General features: G+C 76.6%; 15 non-coding genes across 15 annotated transcripts; all 15 read right to left on the bottom strand.

Moving 5' to 3' along the window:
* Positions 1–891: 891 nt before the first annotated feature.
* On the bottom strand, positions 892–1,010 carry LOC140629350 (5S ribosomal RNA). Its single transcript, XR_012027185.1, has one exon. It is a non-coding gene; the product is annotated as a 5S ribosomal RNA (ribosomal RNA).
* Positions 1,011–2,702: 1,692 nt separating this feature from the next.
* Positions 2,703–2,821, bottom strand: LOC140629310 (5S ribosomal RNA). The gene has a single exon (XR_012027146.1). It is a non-coding gene; the product is annotated as a 5S ribosomal RNA (ribosomal RNA).
* Positions 2,822–4,471: 1,650 nt separating this feature from the next.
* On the bottom strand, positions 4,472–4,590 carry LOC140629255 (5S ribosomal RNA). The gene has a single exon (XR_012027090.1). It is a non-coding gene; the product is annotated as a 5S ribosomal RNA (ribosomal RNA).
* A 1,672-nt stretch (positions 4,591–6,262) lies between these two features.
* On the bottom strand, positions 6,263–6,381 carry LOC140629309 (5S ribosomal RNA). The gene has a single exon (XR_012027145.1). It is a non-coding gene; the product is annotated as a 5S ribosomal RNA (ribosomal RNA).
* Positions 6,382–8,062: 1,681 nt separating this feature from the next.
* Positions 8,063–8,181, bottom strand: LOC140629308 (5S ribosomal RNA). Its single transcript, XR_012027144.1, has one exon. It is a non-coding gene; the product is annotated as a 5S ribosomal RNA (ribosomal RNA).
* Positions 8,182–9,827: 1,646 nt separating this feature from the next.
* On the bottom strand, positions 9,828–9,946 carry LOC140629244 (5S ribosomal RNA). Its single transcript, XR_012027079.1, has one exon. It is a non-coding gene; the product is annotated as a 5S ribosomal RNA (ribosomal RNA).
* Positions 9,947–11,628: 1,682 nt separating this feature from the next.
* On the bottom strand, positions 11,629–11,747 carry LOC140629306 (5S ribosomal RNA). The gene has a single exon (XR_012027142.1). It is a non-coding gene; the product is annotated as a 5S ribosomal RNA (ribosomal RNA).
* Positions 11,748–13,394: 1,647 nt separating this feature from the next.
* LOC140629305 (5S ribosomal RNA) lies at positions 13,395–13,513 on the bottom strand. The gene has a single exon (XR_012027141.1). It is a non-coding gene; the product is annotated as a 5S ribosomal RNA (ribosomal RNA).
* Positions 13,514–15,145: 1,632 nt separating this feature from the next.
* On the bottom strand, positions 15,146–15,264 carry LOC140629304 (5S ribosomal RNA). Its single transcript, XR_012027140.1, has one exon. It is a non-coding gene; the product is annotated as a 5S ribosomal RNA (ribosomal RNA).
* Positions 15,265–16,929: 1,665 nt separating this feature from the next.
* LOC140629303 (5S ribosomal RNA) lies at positions 16,930–17,048 on the bottom strand. Its single transcript, XR_012027139.1, has one exon. It is a non-coding gene; the product is annotated as a 5S ribosomal RNA (ribosomal RNA).
* Positions 17,049–18,692: 1,644 nt separating this feature from the next.
* Positions 18,693–18,811, bottom strand: LOC140629302 (5S ribosomal RNA). Its single transcript, XR_012027138.1, has one exon. It is a non-coding gene; the product is annotated as a 5S ribosomal RNA (ribosomal RNA).
* A 1,681-nt stretch (positions 18,812–20,492) lies between these two features.
* LOC140629301 (5S ribosomal RNA) lies at positions 20,493–20,611 on the bottom strand. Its single transcript, XR_012027137.1, has one exon. It is a non-coding gene; the product is annotated as a 5S ribosomal RNA (ribosomal RNA).
* Positions 20,612–22,257: 1,646 nt separating this feature from the next.
* On the bottom strand, positions 22,258–22,376 carry LOC140629233 (5S ribosomal RNA). The gene has a single exon (XR_012027068.1). It is a non-coding gene; the product is annotated as a 5S ribosomal RNA (ribosomal RNA).
* Positions 22,377–24,058: 1,682 nt separating this feature from the next.
* LOC140629299 (5S ribosomal RNA) lies at positions 24,059–24,177 on the bottom strand. The gene has a single exon (XR_012027135.1). It is a non-coding gene; the product is annotated as a 5S ribosomal RNA (ribosomal RNA).
* Positions 24,178–25,824: 1,647 nt separating this feature from the next.
* On the bottom strand, positions 25,825–25,943 carry LOC140629298 (5S ribosomal RNA). The gene has a single exon (XR_012027134.1). It is a non-coding gene; the product is annotated as a 5S ribosomal RNA (ribosomal RNA).
* Positions 25,944–26,453: the final 510 nt, after the last annotated feature.

Below are 26,453 nucleotides of genomic sequence, written 5' to 3'. Positions count from 1 at the left end.
GCGGAGCGAGTGTCTGTGGTGTGTCTTGCTGTGTCCCGAGCGGCTCTTTGGGCCTGGGTGCCGGCCGCCCCCGCGTCGCCGTGGTCTTGGCTGTCGCGGGGTCACGGAGCGCGGAGCCCGGCGCCAACGGGGGGCCTGAGGCCCCCGGCGGTCGGGCCATCTGGTTGGTGTCCTGGGCACGCGGAGCGTGGACCCCGGGGCTGAGGGCCGAAGGGACGGTGGTCCGCGGGGGACGGAGGGCATGTCCTTCGGAGAGAAGGTGCAGGCGGGCCCGGGCCGAAGGTGGGGGGGGTGTTGCGGGTGGCTGGGTGGCTTGGTCGCTGGGGGCGGTGCCAGGGAATTGCTAGGGGCTGGGGGCGGGCGTGGGGGCGGGGCCTGGGGGCGGGGCCTGGGGCGGGGCGAGGAGGGCCCGCAGGCAGGCCCGGCCCCCGGCCCCCGGCCCCCAACCACCCCCCCCTCGGCCCCACGGAGGGCCTCGCAGGCCTGCGAGGACGGGATCCAGCCCCCACCCGTCTCCCCCCAGCGACCGCACCGCCCCCCCGCGCCCCAGCCCCGAGGTTCCGGCTGTCGCCCCGTCCCCTCCCTGGGCCGCTTCGGGCCCCCTCGGCCCCCTCGGCCCCCTGGGACGCGCGGCCGGCTAGGATGCGGGTGGGCGTCGTTGAAGGGCTGGGAGGAAGAGGAGGTGTGTGGTGTATGTAGTGGCGTCCTGCCCGTGCAGCGGGCGCCCTCGGTGCCCCGCGGCGCCCTGCGGTGGTCCCGGCGGGGCGGGGGCCATGGCAGGGGTGGTCCGGAGGGCGCCGCCGCCGCCGCCGCCGCCGCCGCCGCCGCCGCCGCGTTGGGCGAGGGGGGTGTTGGCGGCAAAGGGACGGACAGGAAGGCCGAAGAAAAAAAAGCCTACAGCACCCGGTATTCCCAGGCGGTCTCCCATCCAAGTACTAACCAGGCCCGACCCTGCTTAGCTACCGAGATCAGACGAGATCGGGCGCGTTCAGGGTGGTATGGCCGTAGACGTCCGCGGCTGCCGCTGGGCGCCCCAAGAGCCTGCTCTGCGCCTCTCTCCAGGCCAGGCGCCCGCCGCTCCTCAGCCCTCCTCCGCCCGCCCTGTGCGGCCCGCCTGAACGCCTGCCTGCCTGCCTGCCTGCATGCTCGCCTGCCGGCCCGACTGATGGACTGACCGCCTCCCGCGCCGCGCCCGGGGTGGCGGAGGGCGCCTGCCCGGGCCGGGGGGTGGGGGCCAAGACGCGTCCCGCACCCCGGAGCCGAGTCTGTCGCGGGAGCCCGGGCGCGCTCCCGTCCCCGGCCTGTCGGGCTCGTCGCCGCCGCTCGGCTCCCCGGATGGCACGCCGCCCCACATCGGGCCGCTCGCTGGGGGCTGGGGGCTGCGGGGGGGTGGGGGGGTGTGCCGCGGGCCGGGGCCGGCGCCGGCCGGCCCCTGGCCTCTCCTGTCCTTCAGCCCGCCTGGCTCAAAGCCAAGCCGGGGCCGCCCGCGCCGCCGGACCCCATCGTCGCACAGGCAGGGACACAGACACAGGTGCCCACGACACACACACACACACACAGACGGAAGGAGGACACAGGCACTCGGAGCTGGGCCACACGGCCTGTGGGGGCGAGGCAGCCACCCCGCCGGAGGGGCGCAGGCCCTGGAGCTGCGTCAGGAGCCCTGGCAGCCGCAGGCCCCGCAGCCACGGTGTCAGGGATGCCGTTCCGCTCCCATTCCTGCCCATCAGCCGAACCGCCGCGGGGCCGTGTGCCTGCGTGCGTGCGCGGCGCCCTGGCCCAGGCGCGGAGCGAGTGTCTGTGGTGTGTCTTGCTGTGTCCCGAGCGGCTCTTTGGGCCTGGGTGCCGGCCGCCCCCGCGTCGCCGTGGTCTTGGCTGTCGCGGGGTCACGGAGCCCGGAGGCCGGCGCCAACGGGGGGCCTGAGGCCCCCGGCGGTCGGGCCATCTGGTTGGTGTCCTGGGCACGCGGAGCGTGGACCCCGGGGCTGAGGGCCGAAGGGACGGTGGTCCGCGGGGGACGGAGGGCATGTCCTTCGGAGAGAAGGTGCAGGCGGGCCCGGGCCGAAGGTGGGGGGGGTGTTGCGGGTGGCTGGGTGGCTTGGTCGCTGGGGGCGGTGCCAGGGAATTGCTAGGGGCTGGGGGCGGGCCTGGGGGCGGGGCCTGGGGGCGGGGCCTGGGGGCGGGGCCTGGGGGCGGGGCCTGGGGCGGGGCGAGAATTGCCCGCAGGCAGGCCCGGCCCCCGGCCCCCGGCCCCCAACCACCCCCCCCTCGGCCCCACGGAGGGCCTCGCAGGCCTGCGAGGACGGGATCCAGCCCCCACCCGTCTCCCCCCAGCGACCGCACCGCCCCCCCGCGCCCCAGCCCCGAGGTTCCGGCTGTCGCCCCGTCCCCTCCCTGGGCCGCTTCGGGCCCCCTCGGCCCCCTCGGCCCCCTGGGACGCGCGGCCGGCTAGGATGCGGGTGGGCGTCGTTGAAGGGCTGGGAGGAAGAGGAGGTGTGTGGTGTATGTAGTGGCGTCCTGCCCGTGCAGCGGGCGCCCTCGGTGCCCCGCGGCGCCCTGCGGTGGTCCCGGCGGGGCGGGGGCCATGGCAGGGGTGGTCCGGAGGGCGCCGCCGCCGCCGCCGCCGCCGCCGCCGCCGCCGCCGCGTTGGGCGAGGGGGGTGTTGGCGGCAAAGGGACGGACAGGAAGGCCGAAGAAAAAAAAGCCTACAGCACCCGGTATTCCCAGGCGGTCTCCCATCCAAGTACTAACCAGGCCCGACCCTGCTTAGCTTCCGAGATCAGACGAGATCGGGCGCGTTCAGGGTGGTATGGCCGTAGACGTCCGCGGCTGCCGCTGGGCGCCCCAAGAGCCTGCTCTGCGCCTCTCTCCAGGCCAGGCGCCCGCCGCTCCTCAGCCCTCCTCCGCCCGCCCTGTGCGGCCCGCCTGAACGCCTGCCTGCCTGCCTGCCTGCATGCTCGCCTGCCGGCCCGACTGATGGACTGACCGCCTCCCGCGCCGCGCCCGGGGTGGCGGAGGGCGCCTGCCCGGGCCGGGGGGTGGGGGCCAAGACGCGTCCCGCACCCCGGAGCCGAGTCTGTCGCGGGAGCCCGGGCGCGCTCCCGTCCCCGGCCTGTCGGGCTCGTCGCCGCCGCTCGGCTCCCCGGATGGCACGCCGCCCCACATCGGGCCGCTCGCTGGGGGCTGGGGGCTGCGGGGGGGTGGGGGGGTGTGCCGCGGGCCGGGGCCGGCGCCGGCCGGCCCCTGGCCTCTCCTGTCCTTCAGCCCGCCTGGCTCAAAGCCAAGCCGGGGCCGCCCGCGCCGCCGGACCCCATCGTCGCACAGGCAGGGACACAGACACAGGTGCCCACGACACACACACACACAGACAGACGGAAGGAGGACACAGGCACTCGGAGCTGGGCCACACGGCCTGTGGGGGCGAGGCAGCCACCCCGCCGGAGGGGCGCAGGCCCTGGAGCTGCGTCAGGAGCCCTGGCAGCCGCAGGCCCCGCAGCCACGGTGTCAGGGATGCCGTTCCGCTCCCATTCCTGCCCATCAGCCGAACCGCCGCGGGGCCGTGTGCCTGCGTGCGTGCGCGGCGCCCTGGCCCAGGCGCGGAGCGAGTGTCTGTGGTGTGTCTTGCTGTGTCCCGAGCGGCTCTTTGGGCCTGGGTGCCGGCCGCCCCCGCGTCGCCGTGGTCTTGGCTGTCGCGGGGTCACGGAGCGCGGAGCCCGGCGCCAACGGGGGGCCTGAGGCCCCCGGCGGTCGGGCCATCTGGTTGGTGTCCTGGGCACGCGGAGCGTGGACCCCGGGGCTGAGGGCCGAAGGGACGGTGGTCCGCGGGGGACGGAGGGCATGTCCTTCGGAGAGAAGGTGCAGGCGGGCCCGGGCCGAAGGTGGGGGGGGTTTTGCGGGTGGCTGGGTGGCTTGGTCGCTGGGGGCGGTGCCAGGGAATTGCTAGGGGCTGGGGGCGGGCCTGGGGGCGGGGCCTGGGGCGGGGCGAGGAGGGCCCGCAGGCAGGCCCGGCCCCCGGCCCCCGGCCCCCAACCACCCCCCCCTCGGCCCCACGGAGGGCCTCGCAGGCCTGCGAGGACGGGATCCAGCCCCCACCCGTCTCCCCCCAGCGACCGCACCGCCCCCCCGCGCCCCAGCCCCGAGGTTCCGGCTGTCGCCCCGTCCCCTCCCTGGGCCGCTTCGGGCCCCCTCGGCCCCCTCGGCCCCCTGGGACGCGCGGCCGGCTAGGATGCAGGTGGGCGTCGTTGAAGGGCTGGGAGGAAGAGGAGGTGTGTGGTGTATGTAGTGGCGTCCTGCCCGTGCAGCGGGCGCCCTCGGTGCCCCGCGGCGCCCTGCGGTGGTCCCGGCGGGGCGGGGGCCATGGCAGGGGTGGTCCGGAGGGCGCCGCCGCCGCCGCCGCCGCCGCCGCCGCCGCCGCGTTGGGCGAGGGGGGTGTTGGCGGCAAAGGGACGGACAGGAAGGCCGAAGAAAAAAAAGCCTACAGCACCCGGTATTCCCAGGCGGTCTCCCATCCAAGTACTAACCAGGCCCGACCCTGCTTAGCTTCCGAGATCAGACGAGATCGGGCGCATTCAGGGTGGTATGGCCGTAGACGTCCGCGGCTGCCGCTGGGCGCCCCAAGAGCCTGCTCTGCGCCTCTCTCCAGGCCAGGCGCCCGCCGCTCCTCAGCCCTCCTCCGCCCGCCCTGTGCGGCCCGCCTGAACGCCTGCCTGCCTGCCTGCATGCTCGCCTGCCGGCCCGACTGATGGACTGACCGCCTCCCGCGCCGCGCCCGGGGTGGCGGAGGGCGCCTGCCCGGGCCGGGGGGTGGGGGCCAAGACGCGTCCCGCACCCCGGAGCCGAGTCTGTCGCGGGAGCCCGGGCGCGCTCCCGTCCCCGGCCTGTCGGGCTCGTCGCCGCCGCTCGGCTCCCCGGATGGCACGCCGCCCCACATCGGGCCGCTCGCTGGGGGCTGGGGGCTGCGGGGGGGTGGGGGGGTGTGCCGCGGGCCGGGGCCGGCGCCGGCCGGCCCCTGGCCTCTCCTGTCCTTCAGCCCGCCTGGCTCAAAGCCAAGCCGGGGCCGCCCGCGCCGCCGGACCCCATCGTCGCACAGGCAGGGACACAGACACAGGTGCCCACGACACACACACACACAGACGGAAGGAGGACACAGGCACTCGGAGCTGGGCCACACGGCCTGTGGGGGCGAGGCAGCCACCCCGCCGGAGGGGCGCAGGCCCTGGAGCTGCGTCAGGAGCCCTGGCAGCCGCAGGCCCCGCAGCCACGGTGTCAGGGATGCCGTTCCGCTCCCATTCCTGCCCATCAGCCGAACCGCCGCGGGGCCGTGTGCCTGCGTGCGTGCGCGGCGCCCTGGCCCAGGCGCGGAGCGAGTGTCTGTGGTGTGTCTTGCTGTGTCCCGAGCGGCTCTTTGGGCCTGGGTGCCGGCCGCCCCCGCGTCGCCGTGGTCTTGGCTGTCGCGGGGTCACGGAGCGCGGAGCCCGGCGCCAACGGGGGGCCTGAGGCCCCCGGCGGTCGGGCCATCTGGTTGGTGTCCTGGGCACGCGGAGCGTGGACCCCGGGGCTGAGGGCCGAAGGGACGGTGGTCCGCGGGGGACGGAGGGCATGTCCTTCGGAGAGAAGGTGCAGGCGGGCCCGGGCCGAAGGTGGGGGGGGTGTTGCGGGTGGCTGGGTGGCTTGGTCGCTGGGGGCGGTGCCAGGGAATTGCTAGGGGCTGGGGGCGGGCCTGGGGGCGGGGCCTGGGGGCGGGGCCTGGGGGCGGGGCCTGGGGCGGGGCGAGGAGGGCCCGCAGGCAGGCCCGGCCCCCGGCCCCCGGCCCCCGGCCCCCAACCACCCCCCCCTCGGCCCCACGGAGGGCCTCGCAGGCCTGCGAGGACGGGATCCAGCCCCCACCCGTCTCCCCCCAGCGACCGCACCGCCCCCCCGCGCCCCAGCCCCGAGGTTCCGGCTGTCGCCCCGTCCCCTCCCTGGGCCGCTTCGGGCCCCCTCGGCCCCCTCGGCCCCCTGGGACGCGCGGCCGGCTAGGATGCGGGTGGGCGTCGTTGAAGGGCTGGGAGGAAGAGGAGGTGTGTGGTGTATGTAGTGGCGTCCTGCCCGTGCAGCGGGCGCCCTCGGTGCCCCGCGGCGCCCTGCGGTGGTCCCGGCGGGGCGGGGGCCATGGCAGGGGTGGTCCGGAGGGCACCGCCGCCGCCGCCGCCGCCGCCGCCGCCGCGTTGGGCGAGGGGGGTGTTGGCGGCAAAGGGACGGACAGGAAGGCCGAAGAAAAAAAAGCCTACAGCACCCGGTATTCCCAGGCGGTCTCCCATCCAAGTACTAACCAGGCCCGACCCTGCTTAGCTTCCGAGATCAGACGAGATCGGGCGCGTTCAGGGTGGTATGGCCGTAGACGTCCGCGGCTGCCGCTGGGCGCCCCAAGAGCCTGCTCTGCGCCTCTCTCCAGGCCAGGCGCCCGCCGCTCCTCAGCCCTCCTCCGCCCGCCCTGTGCGGCCCGCCTGAACGCCTGCCTGCCTGCCTGCCTGCATGCTCGCCTGCCGGCCCGACTGATGGACTGACCGCCTCCCGCGCCGCGCCCGGGGTGGCGGAGGGCGCCTGCCCGGGCCGGGGGGTGGGGGCCAAGACGCGTCCCGCACCCCGGAGCCGAGTCTGTCGCGGGAGCCCGGGCGCGCTCCCGTCCCCGGCCTGTCGGGCTCGTCGCCGCCGCTCGGCTCCCCGGATGGCACGCCGCCCCACATCGGGCCGCTCGCTGGGGGCTGGGGGCTGCGGGGGGGTGGGGGGGTGTGCCGCGGGCCGGGGCCGGCGCCGGCCGGCCCCTGGCCTCTCCTGTCCTTCAGCCCGCCTGGCTCAAAGCCAAGCCGGGGCCGCCCGCGCCGCCGGACCCCATCGTCGCACAGGCAGGGACACAGACACAGGTGCCCACGACACACACACACACACACAGACGGAAGGAGGACACAGGCACTCGGAGCTGGGCCACACGGCCTGTGGGGGCGAGGCAGCCACCCCGCCGGAGGGGCGCAGGCCCTGGAGCTGCGTCAGGAGCCCTGGCAGCCGCAGGCCCCGCAGCCACGGTGTCAGGGATGCCGTTCCGCTCCCATTCCTGCCCATCAGCCGAACCGCCGCGGGGCCGTGTGCCTGCGTGCGTGCGCGGCGCCCTGGCCCAGGCGCGGAGCGAGTGTCTGTGGTGTGTCTTGCTGTGTCCCGAGCGGCTCTTTGGGCCTGGGTGCCGGCCGCCCCCGCGTCGCCGTGGTCTTGGCTGTCGCGGGGTCACGGAGCACGGAGCCCGGCGCCAACGGGGGGCCTGAGGCCCCCGGCGGTCGGGCCATCTGGTTGGTGTCCTGGGCACGCGGAGCGTGGACCCCGGGGCTGAGGGCCGAAGGGACGGTGGTCCGCGGGGGACGGAGGGCATGTCCTTCGGAGAGAAGGTGCAGGCGGGCCCGGGCCGAAGGTGGGGGGGGTGTTGCGGGTGGCTGGGTGGCTTGGTCGCTGGGGGCGGTGCCAGGGAATTGCTAGGGGCTGGGGGCGGGCCTGGGGGCGGGCCTGGGGGCGGGGCCTGGGGGCGGGGCCTGGGGCGGGGCGAGGAGGGCCCGCAGGCAGGCCCGGCCCCCGGCCCCCGGCCCCCAACCACCCCCCCCTCGGCCCCACGGAGGGCCTCGCAGGCCTGAGAGGACGGGATCCAGCCCCCACCCGTCTCCCCCCAGCGAACGCACCGCCCCCCGGCGCCCCAGCCCCGAGGTTCCGGCTGTCGCCCCGTCCCCTCCCTGGGCCGCTTCGGGCCCCCTCGGCCCCCTCGGCCCCCTGGGACGCGCGGCCGGCTAGGATGCGGGTGGGCGTCGTTGAAGGGCTGGGAGGAAGAGGAGGTGTGTGGTGTATGTAGTGGCGTCCTGCCCGTGCAGCGGGCGCCCTCGGTGCCCCGCGGCGCCCTGCGGTGGTCCCGGCGGGGCGGGGGCCATGGCAGGGGTGGTCCGGAGGGCACCGCCGCCGCCGCCGCCGCCGCCGCCGCCGCCGCCGCCGCGTTGGGCGAGGGGGGTGTTGGCGGCAAAGGGACGGACAGGAAGGCCGAAGAAAAAAAAGCCTACAGCACCCGGTATTCCCAGGCGGTCTCCCATCCAAGTACTAACCAGGCCCGACCCTGCTTAGCTTCCGAGATCAGACGAGATCGGGCGCGTTCAGGGTGGTATGGCCGTAGACGTCCGCGGCTGCCGCTGGGCGCCCCAAGAGCCTGCTCTGCGCCTCTCTCCAGGCCAGGCGCCCGCCGCTCCTCAGCCCTCCTCGGCCCGCCCTGTGCGGCCCGCCTGAACGCCTGCCTGCCTGCCTGCATGCTCGCCTGCCGGCCCGACTGATGGACTGACCGCCTCCCGCGCCGCGCCCGGGGTGGCGGAGGGCGCCTGCCCGGGCCGGGGGGTGGGGGCCAAGACGCGTCCCGCACCCCGGAGCCGAGTCTGTCGCGGGAGCCCGGGCGCGCTCCCGTCCCCGGCCTGTCGGGCTCGTCGCCGCCGCTCGGCTCCCCGGATGGCACGCCGCCCCACATCGGGCCGCTCGCTGGGGGCTGGGGGCTGCGGGGGGGTGGGGGGGTGTGCCGCGGGCCGGGGCCGGCGCCGGCCGGCCCCTGGCCTCTCCTGTCCTTCAGCCCGCCTGGCTCAAAGCCAAGCCGGGGCCGCCCGCGCCGCCGGACCCCATCGTCGCACAGGCAGGGACACAGACACAGGTGCCCACGACACACACACACACACACAGACGGAAGGAGGACACAGGCACTCGGAGCTGGGCCACACGGCCTGTGGGGGCGAGGCAGCCACCCCGCCGGAGGGGCGCAGGCCCTGGAGCTGCGTCAGGAGCCCTGGCAGCCGCAGGCCCCGCAGCCACGGTGTCAGGGATGCCGTTCCGCTCCCATTCCTGCCCATCAGCCGAACCGCCGCGGGGCCGTGTGCCTGCGTGCGTGCGCGGCGCCCTGGCCCAGGCGCGGAGCGAGTGTCTGTGGTGTGTCTTGCTGTGTCCCGAGCGGCTCTTTGGGCCTGGGTGCCGGCCGCCCCCGCGTCGCCGTGGTCTTGGCTGTCGCGGGGTCACGGAGCGGGGAGCCCGGCGCCAACGGGGGGCCTGAGGCCCCCGGCGGTCGGGCCATCTGGTTGGTGTCCTGGGCACGCGGAGCGTGGACCCCGGGGCTGAGGGCCGAAGGGACGGTGGTCCGCGGGGGACGGAGGGCATGTCCTTCGGAGAGAAGGTGCAGGCGGGCCCGGGCCGAAGGTGGGGGGGGTGTTGCTGGTGGCTGGGTGGCTTGGTCGCTGGGGGCGGTGCCAGGGAATTGCTAGGGGCTGGGGGCGGGCCTGGGGGCGGGGCCTGGGGCGGGGCGAGGAGGGCCCGCAGGCAGGCCCGGCCCCCGGCCCCCGGCCCCCAACCACCCCCCCCTCGGCCCCACGGAGGGCCTCGCAGGCCTGCGAGGACGGGATCCAGCCCCCACCCGTCTCCCCCCAGCGACCGCACCGCCCCCCCGCGCCCCAGCCCCGAGGTTCCGGCTGTCGCCCCGTCCCCTCCCTGGGCCGCTTCGGGCCCCCTCGGCCCCCTCGGCCCCCTGGGACGCGCGGCCGGCTAGGATGCGGGTGGGCGTCGTTGAAGGGCTGGGAGGAATAGGAGGTGTGTGGTGTATGTAGTGGCGTCCTGCCCGTGCAGCGGGCGCCCTCGGTGCCCCGCGGCGCCCTGCGGTGGTCCCGGCGGGGCGGGGGCCATGGCAGGGGTGGTCCGGAGGGCACCGCCGCCGCCGCCGCCGCCGCCGCCGCCGCCGCGTTGGGCGAGGGGGGTGTTGGCGGCAAAGGGACGGACAGGAAGGCCGAAGAAAAAAAAGCCTACAGCACCCGGTATTCCCAGGCGGTCTCCCATCCAAGTACTAACCAGGCCCGACCCTGCTTAGCTTCCGAGATCAGACGAGATCGGGCGCATTCAGGGTGGTATGGCCGTAGACGTCCGCGGCTGCCGCTGGGCGCCCCAAGAGCCTGCTCTGCGCCTCTCTCCAGGCCAGGCGCCCGCCGCTCCTCAGCCCTCCTCCGCCCGCCCTGTGCGGCCCGCCTGAACGCCTGCCTGCCTGCCTGCATGCTCGCCTGCCGGCCCGACTGATGGACTGACCGCCTCCCGCGCCGCGCCCGGGGTGGCGGAGGGCGCCTGCCCGGGCCGGGGGGTGGGGGCCAAGACGCGTCCCGCACCCCGGAGCCGAGTCTGTCGCGGGAGCCCGGGCGCGCTCCCGTCCCCGGCCTGTCGGGCTCGTCGCCGCCGCTCGGCTCCCCGGATGGCACGCCGCCCCACATCGGGCCGCTCGCTGGGGGCTGGGGGCTGCGGGGGGGTGGGGGGGTGTGCCGCGGGCCGGGGCCGGCCCCGGCCGGCCCCTGGCCTCTCCTGTCCTTCAGCCCGCCTGGCTCAAAGCCAAGCCGGGGCCGCCCGCGCCGCCGGACCCCATCGTCGCACAGGCAGGGACACAGACACAGGTGCCCACGACACACACACACACAGACAGACGGAAGGAGGACACAGGCACTCGGAGCTGGGCCACACGGCCTGTGGGGGCGAGGCAGCCACCCCGCCGGAGGGGCGCAGGCCCTGGAGCTGCGTCAGGAGCCCTGGCAGCCGCAGGCCCCGCAGCCACGGTGTCAGGGATGCCGTTCCGCTCCCATTCCTGCCCATCAGCCGAACCGCCGCGGGGCCGTGTGCCTGCGTGCGTGCGCGGCGCCCTGGCCCAGGCGCGGAGCGAGTGTCTGTGGTGTGTCTTGCTGTGTCCCGAGCGGCTCTTTGGGCCTGGGTGCCGGCCGCCCCCGCGTCGCCGTGGTCTTGGCTGTCGCGGGGTCACGGAGCGCGGAGCCCGGCGCCAACGGGGGGCCTGAGGCCCCCGGCGGTCGGGCCATCTGGTTGGTGTCCTGGGCACGCGGAGCGTGGACCCCGGGGCTGAGGGCCGAAGGGACGGTGGTCCGCGGGGGACGGAGGGCATGTCCTTCGGAGAGAAGGTGCAGGCGGGCCCGGGCCGAAGGTGGGGGGGGTGTTGCGGGTGGCTGGGTGGCTTGGTCGCTGGGGGCGGTGCCAGGGAATTGCTAGGGGCTGGGGGCGGGCCTGGGGGCGGGGCCTGGGGGCGGGGCCTGGGGGCGGGGCCTGGGGGCGGGGCCTGGGGCGGGGCGAGGAGGGCCCGCAGGCAGGCCCGGCCCCCGGCCCCCGGCCCCCAACCACCCCCCCCTCGGCCCCACGGAGGGCCTCGCAGGCCTGCGAGGACGGGATCCAGCCCCCACCCGTCTCCCCCCAGCGACCGCACCGCCCCCCCGCGCCCCAGCCCCGAGGTTCCGGCTGTCGCCCCGTCCCCTCCCTGGGCCGCTTCGGGCCCCCTCGGCCCCCTCGGCCCCCTGGGACGCGCGGCCGGCTAGGATGCGGGTGGGCGTCGTTGAAGGGCTGGGAGGAAGAGGAGGTGTGTGGTGTATGTAGTGGCGTCCTGCCCGTGCAGCGGGCGCCCTCGGTGCCCCGCGGCGCCCTGCGGTGGTCCCGGCGGGGCGGGGGCCATGGCAGGGGTGGTCCGGAGGGCACCGCCGCCGCCGCCGCCGCCGCCGCCGCCGCGTTGGGCGAGGGGGGTGTTGGCGGCAAAGGGACGGACAGGAAGGCCGAAGAAAAAAAAGCCTACAGCACCCGGTATTCCCAGGCGGTCTCCCATCCAAGTACTAACCAGGCCCGACCCTGCTTAGCTTCCGAGATCAGACGAGATCGGGCGCGTTCAGGGTGGTATGGCCGTAGACGTCCGCGGCTGCCGCTGGGCGCCCCAAGAGCCTGCTCTGCGCCTCTCTCCAGGCCAGGCGCCCGCCGCTCCTCAGCCCTCCTCCGCCCGCCCTGTGCGGCCCGCCTGAACGCCTGCCTGCCTGCCTGCCTGCATGCTCGCCTGCCGGCCCGACTGATGGACTGACCGCCTCCCGCGCCGCGCCCGGGGTGGCGGAGGGCGCCTGCCCGGGCCGGGGGGTGGGGGCCAAGACGCGTCCCGCACCCCGGAGCCGAGTCTGTCGCGGGAGCCCGGGCGCGCTCCCGTCCCCGGCCTGTCGGGCTCGTCGCCGCCGCTCGGCTCCCCGGATGGCACGCCGCCCCACATCGGGCCGCTCGCTGGGGGCTGGGGGCTGCGGGGGGGTGGGGGGGTGTGCCGCGGGCCGGGGCCGGCGCCGGCCGGCCCCTGGCCTCTCCTGTCCTTCAGCCCGCCTGGCTCAAAGCCAAGCCGGGGCCGCCCGCGCCGCCGGACCCCATCGTCGCACAGGCAGGGACACAGACACGGGTGCCCACGACACACACACACACACACAGACGGAAGGAGGACACAGGCACTCGGAGCTGGGCCACACGGCCTGTGGGGGCGAGGCAGCCACCCCGCCGGAGGGGCGCAGGCCCTGGAGCTGCGTCAGGAGCCCTGGCAGCCGCAGGCCCCGCAGCCACGGTGTCAGGGATGCCGTTCCGCTCCCATTCCTGCCCATCAGCCGAACCGCCGCGGGGCCGTGTGCCTGCGTGCGTGCGCGGCGCCCTGGCCCAGGCGCGGAGCGAGTGTCTGTGGTGTGTCTTGCTGTGTCCCGAGCGGCTCTTTGGGCCTGGGTGCCGGCCGCCCCCGCGTCGCCGTGGTCTTGGCTGTCGCGGGGTCACGGAGCGCGGAGCCCGGCGCCAACGGGGGGCCTGAGGCCCCCGGCGGTCGGGCCATCTGGTTGGTGTCCTGGGCACGCGGAGCGTGGACCCCGGGGCTGAGGGCCGAAGGGACGGTGGTCCGCGGGGGACGGAGGGCATGTCCTTCGGAGAGAAGGTGCAGGCGGGCCCGGGCCGAAGGTGGGGGGGGTGTTGCGGGTGGCTGGGTGGCTTGGTCGCTGGGGGCGGTGCCAGGGAATTGCTAGGGGCTGGGGGCGGGCCTGGGGGCGGGGCCTGGGGCGGGGCGAGGAGGGCCCGCAGGCAGGCCCGGCCCCCGGCCCCCGGCCCCCAACCACCCCCCCCTCGGCCCCACGGAGGGCCTCGCAGGCCTGCGAGGACGGGATCCAGCCCCCACCCGTCTCCCCCCAGCGACCGCACCGCCCCCCCGCGCCCCAGCCCCGAGGTTCCGGCTGTCGCCCCGTCCCCTCCCTGGGCCGCTTCGGGCCCCCTCGGCCCCCTCGGCCCCCTGGGACGCGCGGCCGGCTAGGATGCGGGTGGGCGTCGTTGAAGGGCTGGGAGGAAGAGGAGGTGTGTGGTGTATGTAGTGGCGTCCTGCCCGTGCAGCGGGCGCCCTCGGTGCCCCGCGGCGCCCTGCGGTGGTCCCGGCGGGGCGGGGGCCATGGCAGGGGTGGTCCGGAGGGCACCGCCGCCGCCGCCGCCGCCGCCGCCGCCGCGTTGGGCGAGGGGGGTGTTGGCGGCAAAGGGACGGACAGGAAGGCCGAAGAAAAAAAAGCCTACAGCACCCGGTATTCCCAGGCGGTCTCCCATCCAAGTACTAACCAGGCCCGACCCTGCTTAGCTTCCGAGATCAGACGAGATCGGGCGCGTTCAGGGTGGTATGGCCGTAGACGTCCGCGGCTGCCGCTGGGCGCCCCAAGAGCCTGCTCTGCGCCTCTCTCCAGGCCAGGCGCCCGCCGCTCCTCAGCCCTCCTCCGCCCGCCCTGTGCGGCCCGCCTGAACGCCTGCCTGCCTGCCTGCCTGCATGCTCGCCTGCCGGCCCGACTGATGGACTGACCGCCTCCCGCGCCGCGCCCGGGGTGGCGGAGGGCGCCTGCCCGGGCCGGGGGGTGGGGGCCAAGACGCGTCCCGCACCCCGGAGCCGAGTCTGTCGCGGGAGCCCGGGCGCGCTCCCGTCCCCGGCCTGTCGGGCTCGTCGCCGCCGCTCGGCTCCCCGGATGGCACGCCGCCCCACATCGGGCCGCTCGCTGGGGGCTGGGGGCTGCGGGGGGGTGGGGGGGTGTGCCGCGGGCCGGGGCCGGCGCCGGCCGGCCCCTGGCCTCTCCTGTCCTTCAGCCCGCCTGGCTCAAAGCCAAGCCGGGGCCGCCCGCGCCGCCGGACCCCATCGTCGCACAGGCAGGGACACAGACACAGGTGCCCACGACACACACACACACACACAGACGGAAGGAGGACACAGGCACTCGGAGCTGGGCCACACGGCCTGTGGGGGCGAGGCAGCCACCCCGCCGGAGGGGCGCAGGCCCTGGAGCTGCGTCAGGAGCCCTGGCAGCCGCAGGCCCCGCAGCCACGGTGTCAGGGATGCCGTTCCGCTCCCATTCCTGCCCATCAGCCGAACCGCCGCGGGGCCGTGTGCCTGCGTGCGTGCGCGGCGCCCTGGCCCAGGCGCGGAGCGAGTGTCTGTGGTGTGTCTTGCTGTGTCCCGAGCGGCTCTTTGGGCCTGGGTGCCGGCCGCCCCCGCGTCGCCGTGGTCTTGGCTGTCGCGGGGTCACGGAGCGCGGAGCCCGGCGCCAACGGGGGGCCTGAGGCCCCCGGCGGTCGGGCCATCTGGTTGGTGTCCTGGGCACGCGGAGCGTGGACCCCGGGGCTGAGGGCCGAAGGGACGGTGGTCCGCGGGGGACGGAGGGCATGTCCTTCGGAGAGAAGGTGCAGGCGGGCCCGGGCCGAAGGTGGGGGGGGTGTTGCGGGTGGCTGGGTGGCTTGGTCGCTGGGGGGGGTGCCAGGGAATTGCTAGGGGCTGGGGGCGGGCCTGGGGGCGGGGCCTGGGGCGGGGCGAGGAGGGCCCGCAGGCAGGCCCGGCCCCCGGCCCCCGGCCCCCAACCACCCCCCCCTCGGCCCCACGGAGGGCCTCGCAGGCCTGCGAGGATGGGATCCAGCCCCCACCCGTCTCCCCCCAGCGACCGCACCGCCCCCCCGCGCCCCAGCCCCGAGGTTCCGGCTGTCGCCCCGTCCCCTCCCTGGGCCGCTTCGGGCCCCCTCGGCCCCCTCGGCCCCCTGGGACGCGCGGCCGGCTAGGATGCGGGTGGGCGTCGTTGAAGGGCTGGGAGGAAGAGGAGGTGTGTGGTGTATGTAGTGGCGTCCTGCCCGTGCAGCGGGCGCCCTCGGTGCCCCGCGGCGCCCTGCGGTGGTCCCGGCGGGGCGGGGGCCATGGCAGGGGTGGTCCGGAGGGCACCGCCGCCGCCGCCGCGTTGGGCGAGGGGGGTGTTGGCGGCAAAGGGACGGACAGGAAGGCCGAAGAAAAAAAAGCCTACAGCACCCGGTATTCCCAGGCGGTCTCCCATCCAAGTACTAACCAGGCCCGACCCTGCTTAGCTTCCGAGATCAGACGAGATCGGGCGCGTTCAGGGTGGTATGGCCGTAGACGTCCGCGGCTGCCGCTGGGCGCCCCAAGAGCCTGCTCTGCGCCTCTCTCCAGGCCAGGCGCCCGCCGCTCCTCAGCCCTCCTCCGCCCGCCCTGTGCGGCCCGCCTGAACGCCTGCCTGCCTGCCTGCGTGCTCGCCTGCCGGCCCGACTGATGGACTGACCGCCTCCCGCGCCGCGCCCGGGGTGGCGGAGGGCGCCTGCCCGGGCCGGGGGGTGGGGGCCAAGACGCGTCCCGCACCCCGGAGCCGAGTCTGTCGCGGGAGCCCGGGCGCGCTCCCGTCCCCGGCCTGTCGGGCTCGTCGCCGCCGCTCGGCTCCCCGGATGGCACGCCGCCCCACATCGGGCCGCTCGCTGGGGGCTGGGGGCTGCGGGGGGGTGGGGGGGTGCGCCGCGGGCCGGGGCCGGCGCCGGCCGGCCCCTGGCCTCTCCTGTCCTTCAGCCCGCCTGGCTCAAAGCCAAGCCGGGGCCGCCCGCGCCACCGGACCCCATCGTCGCACAGGCAGGGACACAGACACAGGTGCCCACGACACACACACACACAGACAGACGGAAGGAGGACACAGGCACTCGGAGCTGGGCCACACGGCCTGTGGGGGCGAGGCAGCCACCCCGCCGGAGGGGCGCAGGCCCTGGAGCTGCGTCAGGAGCCCTGGCAGCCGCAGGCCCCGCAGCCACGGTGTCAGGGATGCCGTTCCGCTCCCATTCCTGCCCATCAGCCGAACCGCCGCGGGGCCGTGTGCCTGCGTGCGTGCGCGGCGCCCTGGCCCAGGCGCGGAGCGAGTGTCTGTGGTGTGTCTTGCTGTGTCCCGAGCGGCTCTTTGGGCCTGGGTGCCGGCCGCCCCCGCGTCGCCGTGGTCTTGGCTGTCGCGGGGTCACGGAGCGCGGAGCCCGGCGCCAACGGGGGGCCTGAGGCCCCCGGCGGTCGGGCCATCTGGTTGGTGTCCTGGGCACGCGGAGCGTGGACCCCGGGGCTGAGGGCCGAAGGGACGGTGGTCCGCGGGGGACGGAGGGCATGTCCTTCGGAGAGAAGGTGCAGGCGGGCCCGGGCCGAAGGTGGGGGGGGTGTTGCGGGTGGCTGGGTGGCTTGGTCGCTGGGGGCGGTGCCAGGGAATTGCTAGGGGCTGGGGGCGGGCCTGGGGGCGGGGCCTGGGGGCGGGGCCTGGGGCGGGGCGAGGAGGGCCCGCAGGCAGGCCCGGCCCCCGGCCCCCGGCCCCCAACCACCCCCCCCTCGGCCCCACGGAGGGCCTCGCAGGCCTGCGAGGACGGGATCCAGCCCCCACCCGTCTCCCCCCAGCGACCGCACCGCCCCCCCGCGCCCCAGCCCCGAGGTTCCGGCTGTCGCCCCGTCCCCTCCCTGGGCCGCTTCGGGCCCCCTCGGCCCCCTCGGCCCCCTGGGACGCGCGGCCGGCTAGGATGCGGGTGGGCGTCGTTGAAGGGCTGGGAGGAAGAGGAGGTGTGTGGTGTATGTAGTGGCGTCCTGCCCGTGCAGCGGGCGCCCTCGGTGCCCCGCGGCGCCCTGCGGTGGTCCCGGCGGGGCGGGGGCCATGGCAGGGGTGGTCCGGAGGGCGCCGCCGCCGCCGCCGCCGCCGCCGCCGCCGCCGCCGCCGCGTTGGGCGAGGGGGGTGTTGGCGGCAAAGGGACGGACAGGAAGGCCGAAGAAAAAAAAGCCTACAGCACCCGGTATTCCCAGGCGGTCTCCCATCCAAGTACTAACCAGGCCCGACCCTGCTTAGCTTCCGAGATCAGACGAGATCGGGCGCGTTCAGGGTGGTATGGCCGTAGACGTCCGCGGCTGCCGCTGGGCGCCCCAAGAGCCTGCTCTGCGCCTCTCTCCAGGCCAGGCGCCCGCCGCTCCTCAGCCCTCCTCCGCCCGCCCTGTGCGGCCCGCCTGAACGCCTGCCTGCCTGCCTGCCTGCATGCTCGCCTGCCGGCCCGACTGATGGACTGACCGCCTCCCGCGCCGCGCCCGGGGTGGCGGAGGGCGCCTGCCCGGGCCGGGGGGTGGGGGCCAAGACGCGTCCCGCACCCCGGAGCCGAGTCTGTCGCGGGAGCCCGGGCGCGCTCCCGTCCCCGGCCTGTCGGGCTCGTCGCCGCCGCTCGGCTCCCCGGATGGCACGCCGCCCCACATCGGGCCGCTCGCTGGGGGCTGGGGGCTGCGGGGGGGTGGGGGGGTGTGCCGCGGGCCGGGGCCGGCGCCGGCCGGCCCCTGGCCTCTCCTGTCCTTCAGCCCGCCTGGCTCAAAGCCAAGCCGGGGCCGCCCGCGCCGCCGGACCCCATCGTCGCACAGGCAGGGACACAGACACAGGTGCCCACGACACACACACACACAGACAGACGGAAGGAGGACACAGGCACTCGGAGCTGGGCCACACGGCCTGTGGGGGCGAGGCAGCCACCCCGCCGGAGGGGCGCAGGCCCTGGAGCTGCGTCAGGAGCCCTGGCAGCCGCAGGCCCCGCAGCCACGGTGTCAGGGATGCCGTTCCGCTCCCATTCCTGCCCATCAGCCGAACCGCCGCGGGGCCGTGTGCCTGCGTGCGTGCGCGGCGCCCTGGCCCAGGCGCGGAGCGAGTGTCTGTGGTGTGTCTTGCTGTGTCCCGAGCGGCTCTTTGGGCCTGGGTGCCGGCCGCCCCCGCGTCGCCGTGGTCTTGGCTGTCGCGGGGTCACGGAGCGCGGAGCCCGGCGCCAACGGGGGGCCTGAGGCCCCCGGCGGTCGGGCCATCTGGTTGGTGTCCTGGGCACGCGGAGCGTGGACCCCGGGGCTGAGGGCCGAAGGGACGGTGGTCCGCGGGGGACGGAGGGCATGTCCTTCGGAGAGAAGGTGCAGGCGGGCCCGGGCCGAAGGTGGGGGGGGTGTTGCGGGTGGCTGGGTGGCTTGGTCGCTGGGGGCGGTGCCAGGGAATTGCTAGGGGCTGGGGGCGGGCCTGGGGGCGGGGCCTGGGGCGGGGCGAGGAGGGCCCGCAGGCAGGCCCGGCCCCCGGCCCCCGGCCCCCAACCACCCCCCCCTCGGCCCCACGGAGGGCCTCGCAGGCCTGCGAGGACGGGATCCAGCCCCCCCCCGTCTCCCCCCAGCGACCGCATCGCCCCCCCGCGCCCCAGCCCCGAGGTTCCGGCTGTCGCCCCGTCCCCTCCCTGGGCCGCTTCGGGCCCCCTCGGCCCCCTCGGCCCCCTGGGACGCGCGGCCGGCTAGGATGCGGGTGGGCGTCGTTGAAGGGCTGGGAGGAAGAGGAGGTGTGTGGTGTATGTAGTGGCGTCCTGCCCGTGCAGCGGGCGCCCTCGGTGCCCCGCGGCGCCCTGCGGTGGTCCCGGCGGGGCGGGGGCCATGGCAGGGGTGGTCCGGAGGGCACCGCCGCCGCCGCCGCCGCCGCCGCCGCGTTGGGCGAGGGGGGTGTTGGCGGCAAAGGGACGGACAGGAAGGCCGAAGAAAAAAAAGCCTACAGCACCCGGTATTCCCAGGCGGTCTCCCATCCAAGTACTAACCAGGCCCGACCCTGCTTAGCTTCCGAGATCAGACGAGATCGGGCGCGTTCAGGGTGGTATGGCCGTAGACGTCCGCGGCTGCCGCTGGGCGCCCCAAGAGCCTGCTCTGCGCCTCTCTCCAGGCCAGGCGCCCGCCGCTCCTCAGCCCTCCTCCGCCCGCCCTGTGCGGCCCGCCTGAACGCCTGCCTGCCTGCCTGCCTGCATGCTCGCCTGCCGGCCCGACTGATGGACTGACCGCCTCCCGCGCCGCGCCCGGGGTGGCGGAGGGCGCCTGCCCGGGCCGGGGGGTGGGGGCCAAGACGCGTCCCGCACCCCGGAGCCGAGTCTGTCGCGGGAGCCCGGGCGCGCTCCCGTCCCCGGCCTGTCGGGCTCGTCGCCGCCGCTCGGCTCCCCGGATGGCACGCCGCCCCACATCGGGCCGCTCGCTGGGGGCTGGGGGCTGCGGGGGGGTGGGGGGGTGTGCCGCGGGCCGGGGCCGGCGCCGGCCGGCCCCTGGCCTCTCCTGTCCTTCAGCCCGCCTGGCTCAAAGCCAAGCCGGGGCCGCCCGCGCCGCCGGACCCCATCGTCGCACAGGCAGGGACACAGACACAGGTGCCCACGACACACACACACACAGACAGACGGAAGGAGGACACAGGCACTCGGAGCTGGGCCACACGGCCTGTGGGGGCGAGGCAGCCACCCCGCCGGAGGGGCGCAGGCCCTGGAGCTGCGTCAGGAGCCCTGGCAGCCGCAGGCCCCGCAGCCACGGTGTCAGGGATGCCGTTCCGCTCCCATTCCTGCCCATCAGCCGAACCGCCGCGGGGCCGTGTGCCTGCGTGCGTGCGCGGCGCCCTGGCCCAGGCGCGGAGCGAGTGTCTGTGGTGTGTCTTGCTGTGTCCCGAGCGGCTCTTTGGGCCTGGGTGCCGGCCGCCCCCGCGTCGCCGTGGTCTTGGCTGTCGCGGGGTCACGGAGCGCGGAGCCCGGCGCCAACGGGGGGCCTGAGGCCCCCGGCGGTCGGGCCATCTGGTTGGTGTCCTGGGCACGCGGAGCGTGGACCCCGGGGCTGAGGGCCGAAGGGACGGTGGTCCGCGGGGGACGGAGGGCATGTCCTTCGGAGAGAAGGTGCAGGCGGGCCCGGGCCGAAGGTGGGGGGGGTGTTGCGGGTGGCTGGGTGGCTTGGTCGCTGGGGGCGGTGCCAGGGAATTGCTAGGGGCTGGGGGCGGGCCTGGGGGCGGGCCTGGGGGCGGGGCCTGGGGGCGGGGCCTGGGGCGGGGCGAGGAGGGCCCGCAGGCAGGCCCGGCCCCCGGCCCCCGGCCCCCAACCACCCCCCCCTCGGCCCCACGGAGGGCCTCGCAGGCCTGAGAGGACGGGATCCAGCCCCCACCCGTCTCCCCCCAGCGAACGCACCGCCCCCCGGCGCCCCAGCCCCGAGGTTCCGGCTGTCGCCCCGTCCCCTCCCTGGGCCGCTTCGGGCCCCCTCGGCCCCCTCGGCCCCCTGGGACGCGCGGCCGGCTAGGATGCGGGTGGGCGTCGTTGAAGGGCTGGGAGGAAGAGGAGGTGTGTGGTGTATGTAGTGGCGTCCTGCCCGTGCAGCGGGCGCCCTCGGTGCCCCGCGGCGCCCTGCGGTGGTCCCGGCGGGGCGGGGGCCATGGCAGGGGTGGTCCGGAGGGCACCGCCGCCGCCGCCGCCGCCGCCGCCGCCGCCGCCGCCGCGTTGGGCGAGGGGGGTGTTGGCGGCAAAGGGACGGACAGGAAGGCCGAAGAAAAAAAAGCCTACAGCACCCGGTATTCCCAGGCGGTCTCCCATCCAAGTACTAACCAGGCCCGACCCTGCTTAGCTTCCGAGATCAGACGAGATCGGGCGCGTTCAGGGTGGTATGGCCGTAGACGTCCGCGGCTGCCGCTGGGCGCCCCAAGAGCCTGCTCTGCGCCTCTCTCCAGGCCAGGCGCCCGCCGCTCCTCAGCCCTCCTCGGCCCGCCCTGTGCGGCCCGCCTGAACGCCTGCCTGCCTGCCTGCATGCTCGCCTGCCGGCCCGACTGATGGACTGACCGCCTCCCGCGCCGCGCCCGGGGTGGCGGAGGGCGCCTGCCCGGGCCGGGGGGTGGGGGCCAAGACGCGTCCCGCACCCCGGAGCCGAGTCTGTCGCGGGAGCCCGGGCGCGCTCCCGTCCCCGGCCTGTCGGGCTCGTCGCCGCCGCTCGGCTCCCCGGATGGCACGCCGCCCCACATCGGGCCGCTCGCTGGGGGCTGGGGGCTGCGGGGGGGTGGGGGGGTGTGCCGCGGGCCGGGGCCGGCGCCGGCCGGCCCCTGGCCTCTCCTGTCCTTCAGCCCGCCTGGCTCAAAGCCAAGCCGGGGCCGCCCGCGCCGCCGGACCCCATCGTCGCACAGGCAGGGACACAGACACGGGTGCCCACGACACACACACACACACACAGACGGAAGGAGGACACAGGCACTCGGAGCTGGGCCACACGGCCTGTGGGGGCGAGGCAGCCACCCCGCCGGAGGGGCGCAGGCCCTGGAGCTGCGTCAGGAGCCCTGGCAGCCGCAGGCCCCGCAGCCACGGTGTCAGGGATGCCGTTCCGCTCCCATTCCTGCCCATCAGCCGAACCGCCGCGGGGCCGTGTGCCTGCGTGCGTGCGCGGCGCCCTGGCCCAGGCGCGGAGCGAGTGTCTGTGGTGTGTCTTGCTGTGTCCCGAGCGGCTCTTTGGGCCTGGGTGCCGGCCGCCCCCGCGTCGCCGTGGTCTTGGCTGTCGCGGGGTCACGGAGCGGGGAGCCCGGCGCCAACGGGGGGCCTGAGGCCCCCGGCGGTCGGGCCATCTGGTTGGTGTCCTGGGCACGCGGAGCGTGGACCCCGGGGCTGAGGGCCGAAGGGACGGTGGTCCGCGGGGGACGGAGGGCATGTCCTTCGGAGAGAAGGTGCAGGCGGGCCCGGGCCGAAGGTGGGGGGGGTGTTGCTGGTGGCTGGGTGGCTTGGTCGCTGGGGGCGGTGCCAGGGAATTGCTAGGGGCTGGGGGCGGGCCTGGGGGCGGGGCCTGGGGCGGGGCGAGGAGGGCCCGCAGGCAGGCCCGGCCCCCGGCCCCCGGCCCCCAACCACCCCCCCCTCGGCCCCACGGAGGGCCTCGCAGGCCTGCGAGGACGGGATCCAGCCCCCACCCGTCTCCCCCCAGCGACCGCACCGCCCCCCCGCGCCCCAGCCCCGAGGTTCCGGCTGTCGCCCCGTCCCCTCCCTGGGCCGCTTCGGGCCCCCTCGGCCCCCTCGGCCCCCTGGGACGCGCGGCCGGCTAGGATGCGGGTGGGCGTCGTTGAAGGGCTGGGAGGAAGAGGAGGTGTGTGGTGTATGTAGTGGCGTCCTGCCCGTGCAGCGGGCGCCCTCGGTGCCCCGCGGCGCCCTGCGGTGGTCCCGGCGGGGCGGGGGCCATGGCAGGGGTGGTCCGGAGGGCACCGCCGCCGCCGCCGCCGCCGCCGCCGCCGCCGCGTTGGGCGAGGGGGGTGTTGGCGGCAAAGGGACGGACAGGAAGGCCGAAGAAAAAAAAGCCTACAGCACCCGGTATTCCCAGGCGGTCTCCCATCCAAGTACTAACCAGGCCCGACCCTGCTTAGCTTCCGAGATCAGACGAGATCGGGCGCATTCAGGGTGGTATGGCCGTAGACGTCCGCGGCTGCCGCTGGGCGCCCCAAGAGCCTGCTCTGCGCCTCTCTCCAGGCCAGGCGCCCGCCGCTCCTCAGCCCTCCTCCGCCCGCCCTGTGCGGCCCGCCTGAACGCCTGCCTGCCTGCCTGCATGCTCGCCTGCCGGCCCGACTGATGGACTGACCGCCTCCCGCGCCGCGCCCGGGGTGGCGGAGGGCGCCTGCCCGGGCCGGGGGGTGGGGGCCAAGACGCGTCCCGCACCCCGGAGCCGAGTCTGTCGCGGGAGCCCGGGCGCGCTCCCGTCCCCGGCCTGTCGGGCTCGTCGCCGCCGCTCGGCTCCCCGGATGGCACGCCGCCCCACATCGGGCCGCTCGCTGGGGGCTGGGGGCTGCGGGGGGGTGGGGGGGTGTGCCGCGGGCCGGGGCCGGCCCCGGCCGGCCCCTGGCCTCTCCTGTCCTTCAGCCCGCCTGGCTCAAAGCCAAGCCGGGGCCGCCCGCGCCGCCGGACCCCATCGTCGCACAGGCAGGGACACAGACACAGGTGCCCACGACACACACACACACAGACAGACGGAAGGAGGACACAGGCACTCGGAGCTGGGCCACACGGCCTGTGGGGGCGAGGCAGCCACCCCGCCGGAGGGGCGCAGGCCCTGGAGCTGCGTCAGGAGCCCTGGCAGCCGCAGGCCCCGCAGCCACGGTGTCAGGGATGCCGTTCCGCTCCCATTCCTGCCCATCAGCCGAACCGCCGCGGGGCCGTGTGCCTGCGTGCGTGCGCGGCGCCCTGGCCCAGGCGCGGAGCGAGTGTCTGTGGTGTGTCTTGCTGTGTCCCGAGCGGCTCTTTGGGCCTGGGTGCCGGCCGCCCCCGCGTCGCCGTGGTCTTGGCTGTCGCGGGGTCACGGAGCGCGGAGCCCGGCGCCAACGGGGGGCCTGAGGCCCCCGGCGGTCGGGCCATCTGGTTGGTGTCCTGGGCACGCGGAGCGTGGACCCCGGGGCTGAGGGCCGAAGGGACGGTGGTCCGCGGGGGACGGAGGGCATGTCCTTCGGAGAGAAGGTGCAGGCGGGCCCGGGCCGAAGGTGGGGGGGGTGTTGCGGGTGGCTGGGTGGCTTGGTCGCTGGGGGCGGTGCCAGGGAATTGCTAGGGGCTGGGGGCGGGCCTGGGGGCGGGGCCTGGGGGCGGGGCCTGGGGGCGGGGCCTGGGGGCGGGGCCTGGGGCGGGGCGAGGAGGGCCCGCAGGCAGGCCCGGCCCCCGGCCCCCGGCCCCCAACCACCCCCCCCTCGGCCCCACGGAGGGCCTCGCAGGCCTGCGAGGACGGGATCCAGCCCCCACCCGTCTCCCCCCAGCGACCGCACCGCCCCCCCGCGCCCCAGCCCCGAGGTTCCGGCTGTCGCCCCGTCCCCTCCCTGGGCCGCTTCGGGCCCCCTCGGCCCCCTCGGCCCCCTGGGACGCGCGGCCGGCTAGGATGCGGGTGGGCGTCGTTGAAGGGCTGGGAGGAAGAGGAGGTGTGTGGTGTATGTAGTGGCGTCCTGCCCGTGCAGCGGGCGCCCTCGGTGCCCCGCGGCGCCCTGCGGTGGTCCCGGCGGGGCGGGGGCCATGGCAGGGGTGGTCCGGAGGGCACCGCCGCCGCCGCCGCCGCCGCCGCCGCCGCGTTGGGCGAGGGGGGTGTTGGCGGCAAAGGGACGGACAGGAAGGCCGAAGAAAAAAAAGCCTACAGCACCCGGTATTCCCAGGCGGTCTCCCATCCAAGTACTAACCAGGCCCGACCCTGCTTAGCTTCCGAGATCAGACGAGATCGGGCGCGTTCAGGGTGGTATGGCCGTAGACGTCCGCGGCTGCCGCTGGGCGCCCCAAGAGCCTGCTCTGCGCCTCTCTCCAGGCCAGGCGCCCGCCGCTCCTCAGCCCTCCTCCGCCCGCCCTGTGCGGCCCGCCTGAACGCCTGCCTGCCTGCCTGCCTGCATGCTCGCCTGCCGGCCCGACTGATGGACTGACCGCCTCCCGCGCCGCGCCCGGGGTGGCGGAGGGCGCCTGCCCGGGCCGGGGGGTGGGGGCCAAGACGCGTCCCGCACCCCGGAGCCGAGTCTGTCGCGGGAGCCCGGGCGCGCTCCCGTCCCCGGCCTGTCGGGCTCGTCGCCGCCGCTCGGCTCCCCGGATGGCACGCCGCCCCACATCGGGCCGCTCGCTGGGGGCTGGGGGCTGCGGGGGGGTGGGGGGGTGTGCCGCGGGCCGGGGCCGGCGCCGGCCGGCCCCTGGCCTCTCCTGTCCTTCAGCCCGCCTGGCTCAAAGCCAAGCCGGGGCCGCCCGCGCCGCCGGACCCCATCGTCGCACAGGCAGGGACACAGACACGGGTGCCCACGACACACACACACACACACAGACGGAAGGAGGACACAGGCACTCGGAGCTGGGCCACACGGCCTGTGGGGGCGAGGCAGCCACCCCGCCGGAGGGGCGCAGGCCCTGGAGCTGCGTCAGGAGCCCTGGCAGCCGCAGGCCCCGCAGCCACGGTGTCAGGGATGCCGTTCCGCTCCCATTCCTGCCCATCAGCCGAACCGCCGCGGGGCCGTGTGCCTGCGTGCGTGCGCGGCGCCCTGGCCCAGGCGCGGAGCGAGTGTCTGTGGTGTGTCTTGCTGTGTCCCGAGCGGCTCTTTGGGCCTGGGTGCCGGCCGCCCCCGCGTCGCCGTGGTCTTGGCTGTCGCGGGGTCACGGAGCGCGGAGCCCGGCGCCAACGGGGGGCCTGAGGCCCCCGGCGGTCGGGCCATCTGGTTGGTGTCCTGGGCACGCGGAGCGTGGACCCCGGGGCTGAGGGCCGAAGGGACGGTGGTCCGCGGGGGACGGAGGGCATGTCCTTCGGAGAGAAGGTGCAGGCGGGCCCGGGCCGAAGGTGGGGGGGGTGTTGCGGGTGGCTGGGTGGCTTGGTCGCTGGGGGCGGTGCCAGGGAATTGCTAGGGGCTGGGGGCGGGCCTGGGGGCGGGGCCTGGGGCGGGGCGAGGAGGGCCCGCAGGCAGGCCCGGCCCCCGGCCCCCGGCCCCCAACCACCCCCCCCTCGGCCCCACGGAGGGCCTCGCAGGCCTGCGAGGACGGGATCCAGCCCCCACCCGTCTCCCCCCAGCGACCGCACCGCCCCCCCGCGCCCCAGCCCCGAGGTTCCGGCTGTCGCCCCGTCCCCTCCCTGGGCCGCTTCGGGCCCCCTCGGCCCCCTCGGCCCCCTGGGACGCGCGGCCGGCTAGGATGCGGGTGGGCGTCGTTGAAGGGCTGGGAGGAAGAGGAGGTGTGTGGTGTATGTAGTGGCGTCCTGCCCGTGCAGCGGGCGCCCTCGGTGCCCCGCGGCGCCCTGCGGTGGTCCCGGCGGGGCGGGGGCCATGGCAGGGGTGGTCCGGAGGGCACCGCCGCCGCCGCCGCCGCCGCCGCCGCCGCGTTGGGCGAGGGGGGTGTTGGCGGCAAAGGGACGGACAGGAAGGCCGAAGAAAAAAAAGCCTACAGCACCCGGTATTCCCAGGCGGTCTCCCATCCAAGTACTAACCAGGCCCGACCCTGCTTAGCTTCCGAGATCAGACGAGATCGGGCGCGTTCAGGGTGGTATGGCCGTAGACGTCCGCGGCTGCCGCTGGGCGCCCCAAGAGCCTGCTCTGCGCCTCTCTCCAGGCCAGGCGCCCGCCGCTCCTCAGCCCTCCTCCGCCCGCCCTGTGCGGCCCGCCTGAACGCCTGCCTGCCTGCCTGCCTGCATGCTCGCCTGCCGGCCCGACTGATGGACTGACCGCCTCCCGCGCCGCGCCCGGGGTGGCGGAGGGCGCCTGCCCGGGCCGGGGGGTGGGGGCCAAGACGCGTCCCGCACCCCGGAGCCGAGTCTGTCGCGGGAGCCCGGGCGCGCTCCCGTCCCCGGCCTGTCGGGCTCGTCGCCGCCGCTCGGCTCCCCGGATGGCACGCCGCCCCACATCGGGCCGCTCGCTGGGGGCTGGGGGCTGCGGGGGGGTGGGGGGGTGTGCCGCGGGCCGGGGCCGGCGCCGGCCGGCCCCTGGCCTCTCCTGTCCTTCAGCCCGCCTGGCTCAAAGCCAAGCCGGGGCCGCCCGCGCCGCCGGACCCCATCGTCGCACAGGCAGGGA

Source organism: Canis lupus (genome assembly GCF_048164855.1).
Source record: "Canis lupus baileyi chromosome 4 unlocalized genomic scaffold, mCanLup2.hap1 SUPER_4_unloc_1, whole genome shotgun sequence".
Taxonomy (NCBI): Eukaryota; Metazoa; Chordata; class Mammalia; order Carnivora; family Canidae; genus Canis; species Canis lupus.
Note: the sequence above shows the minus strand (reverse complement) of the source record. Positions and strands in the feature narration are given on the sequence as shown.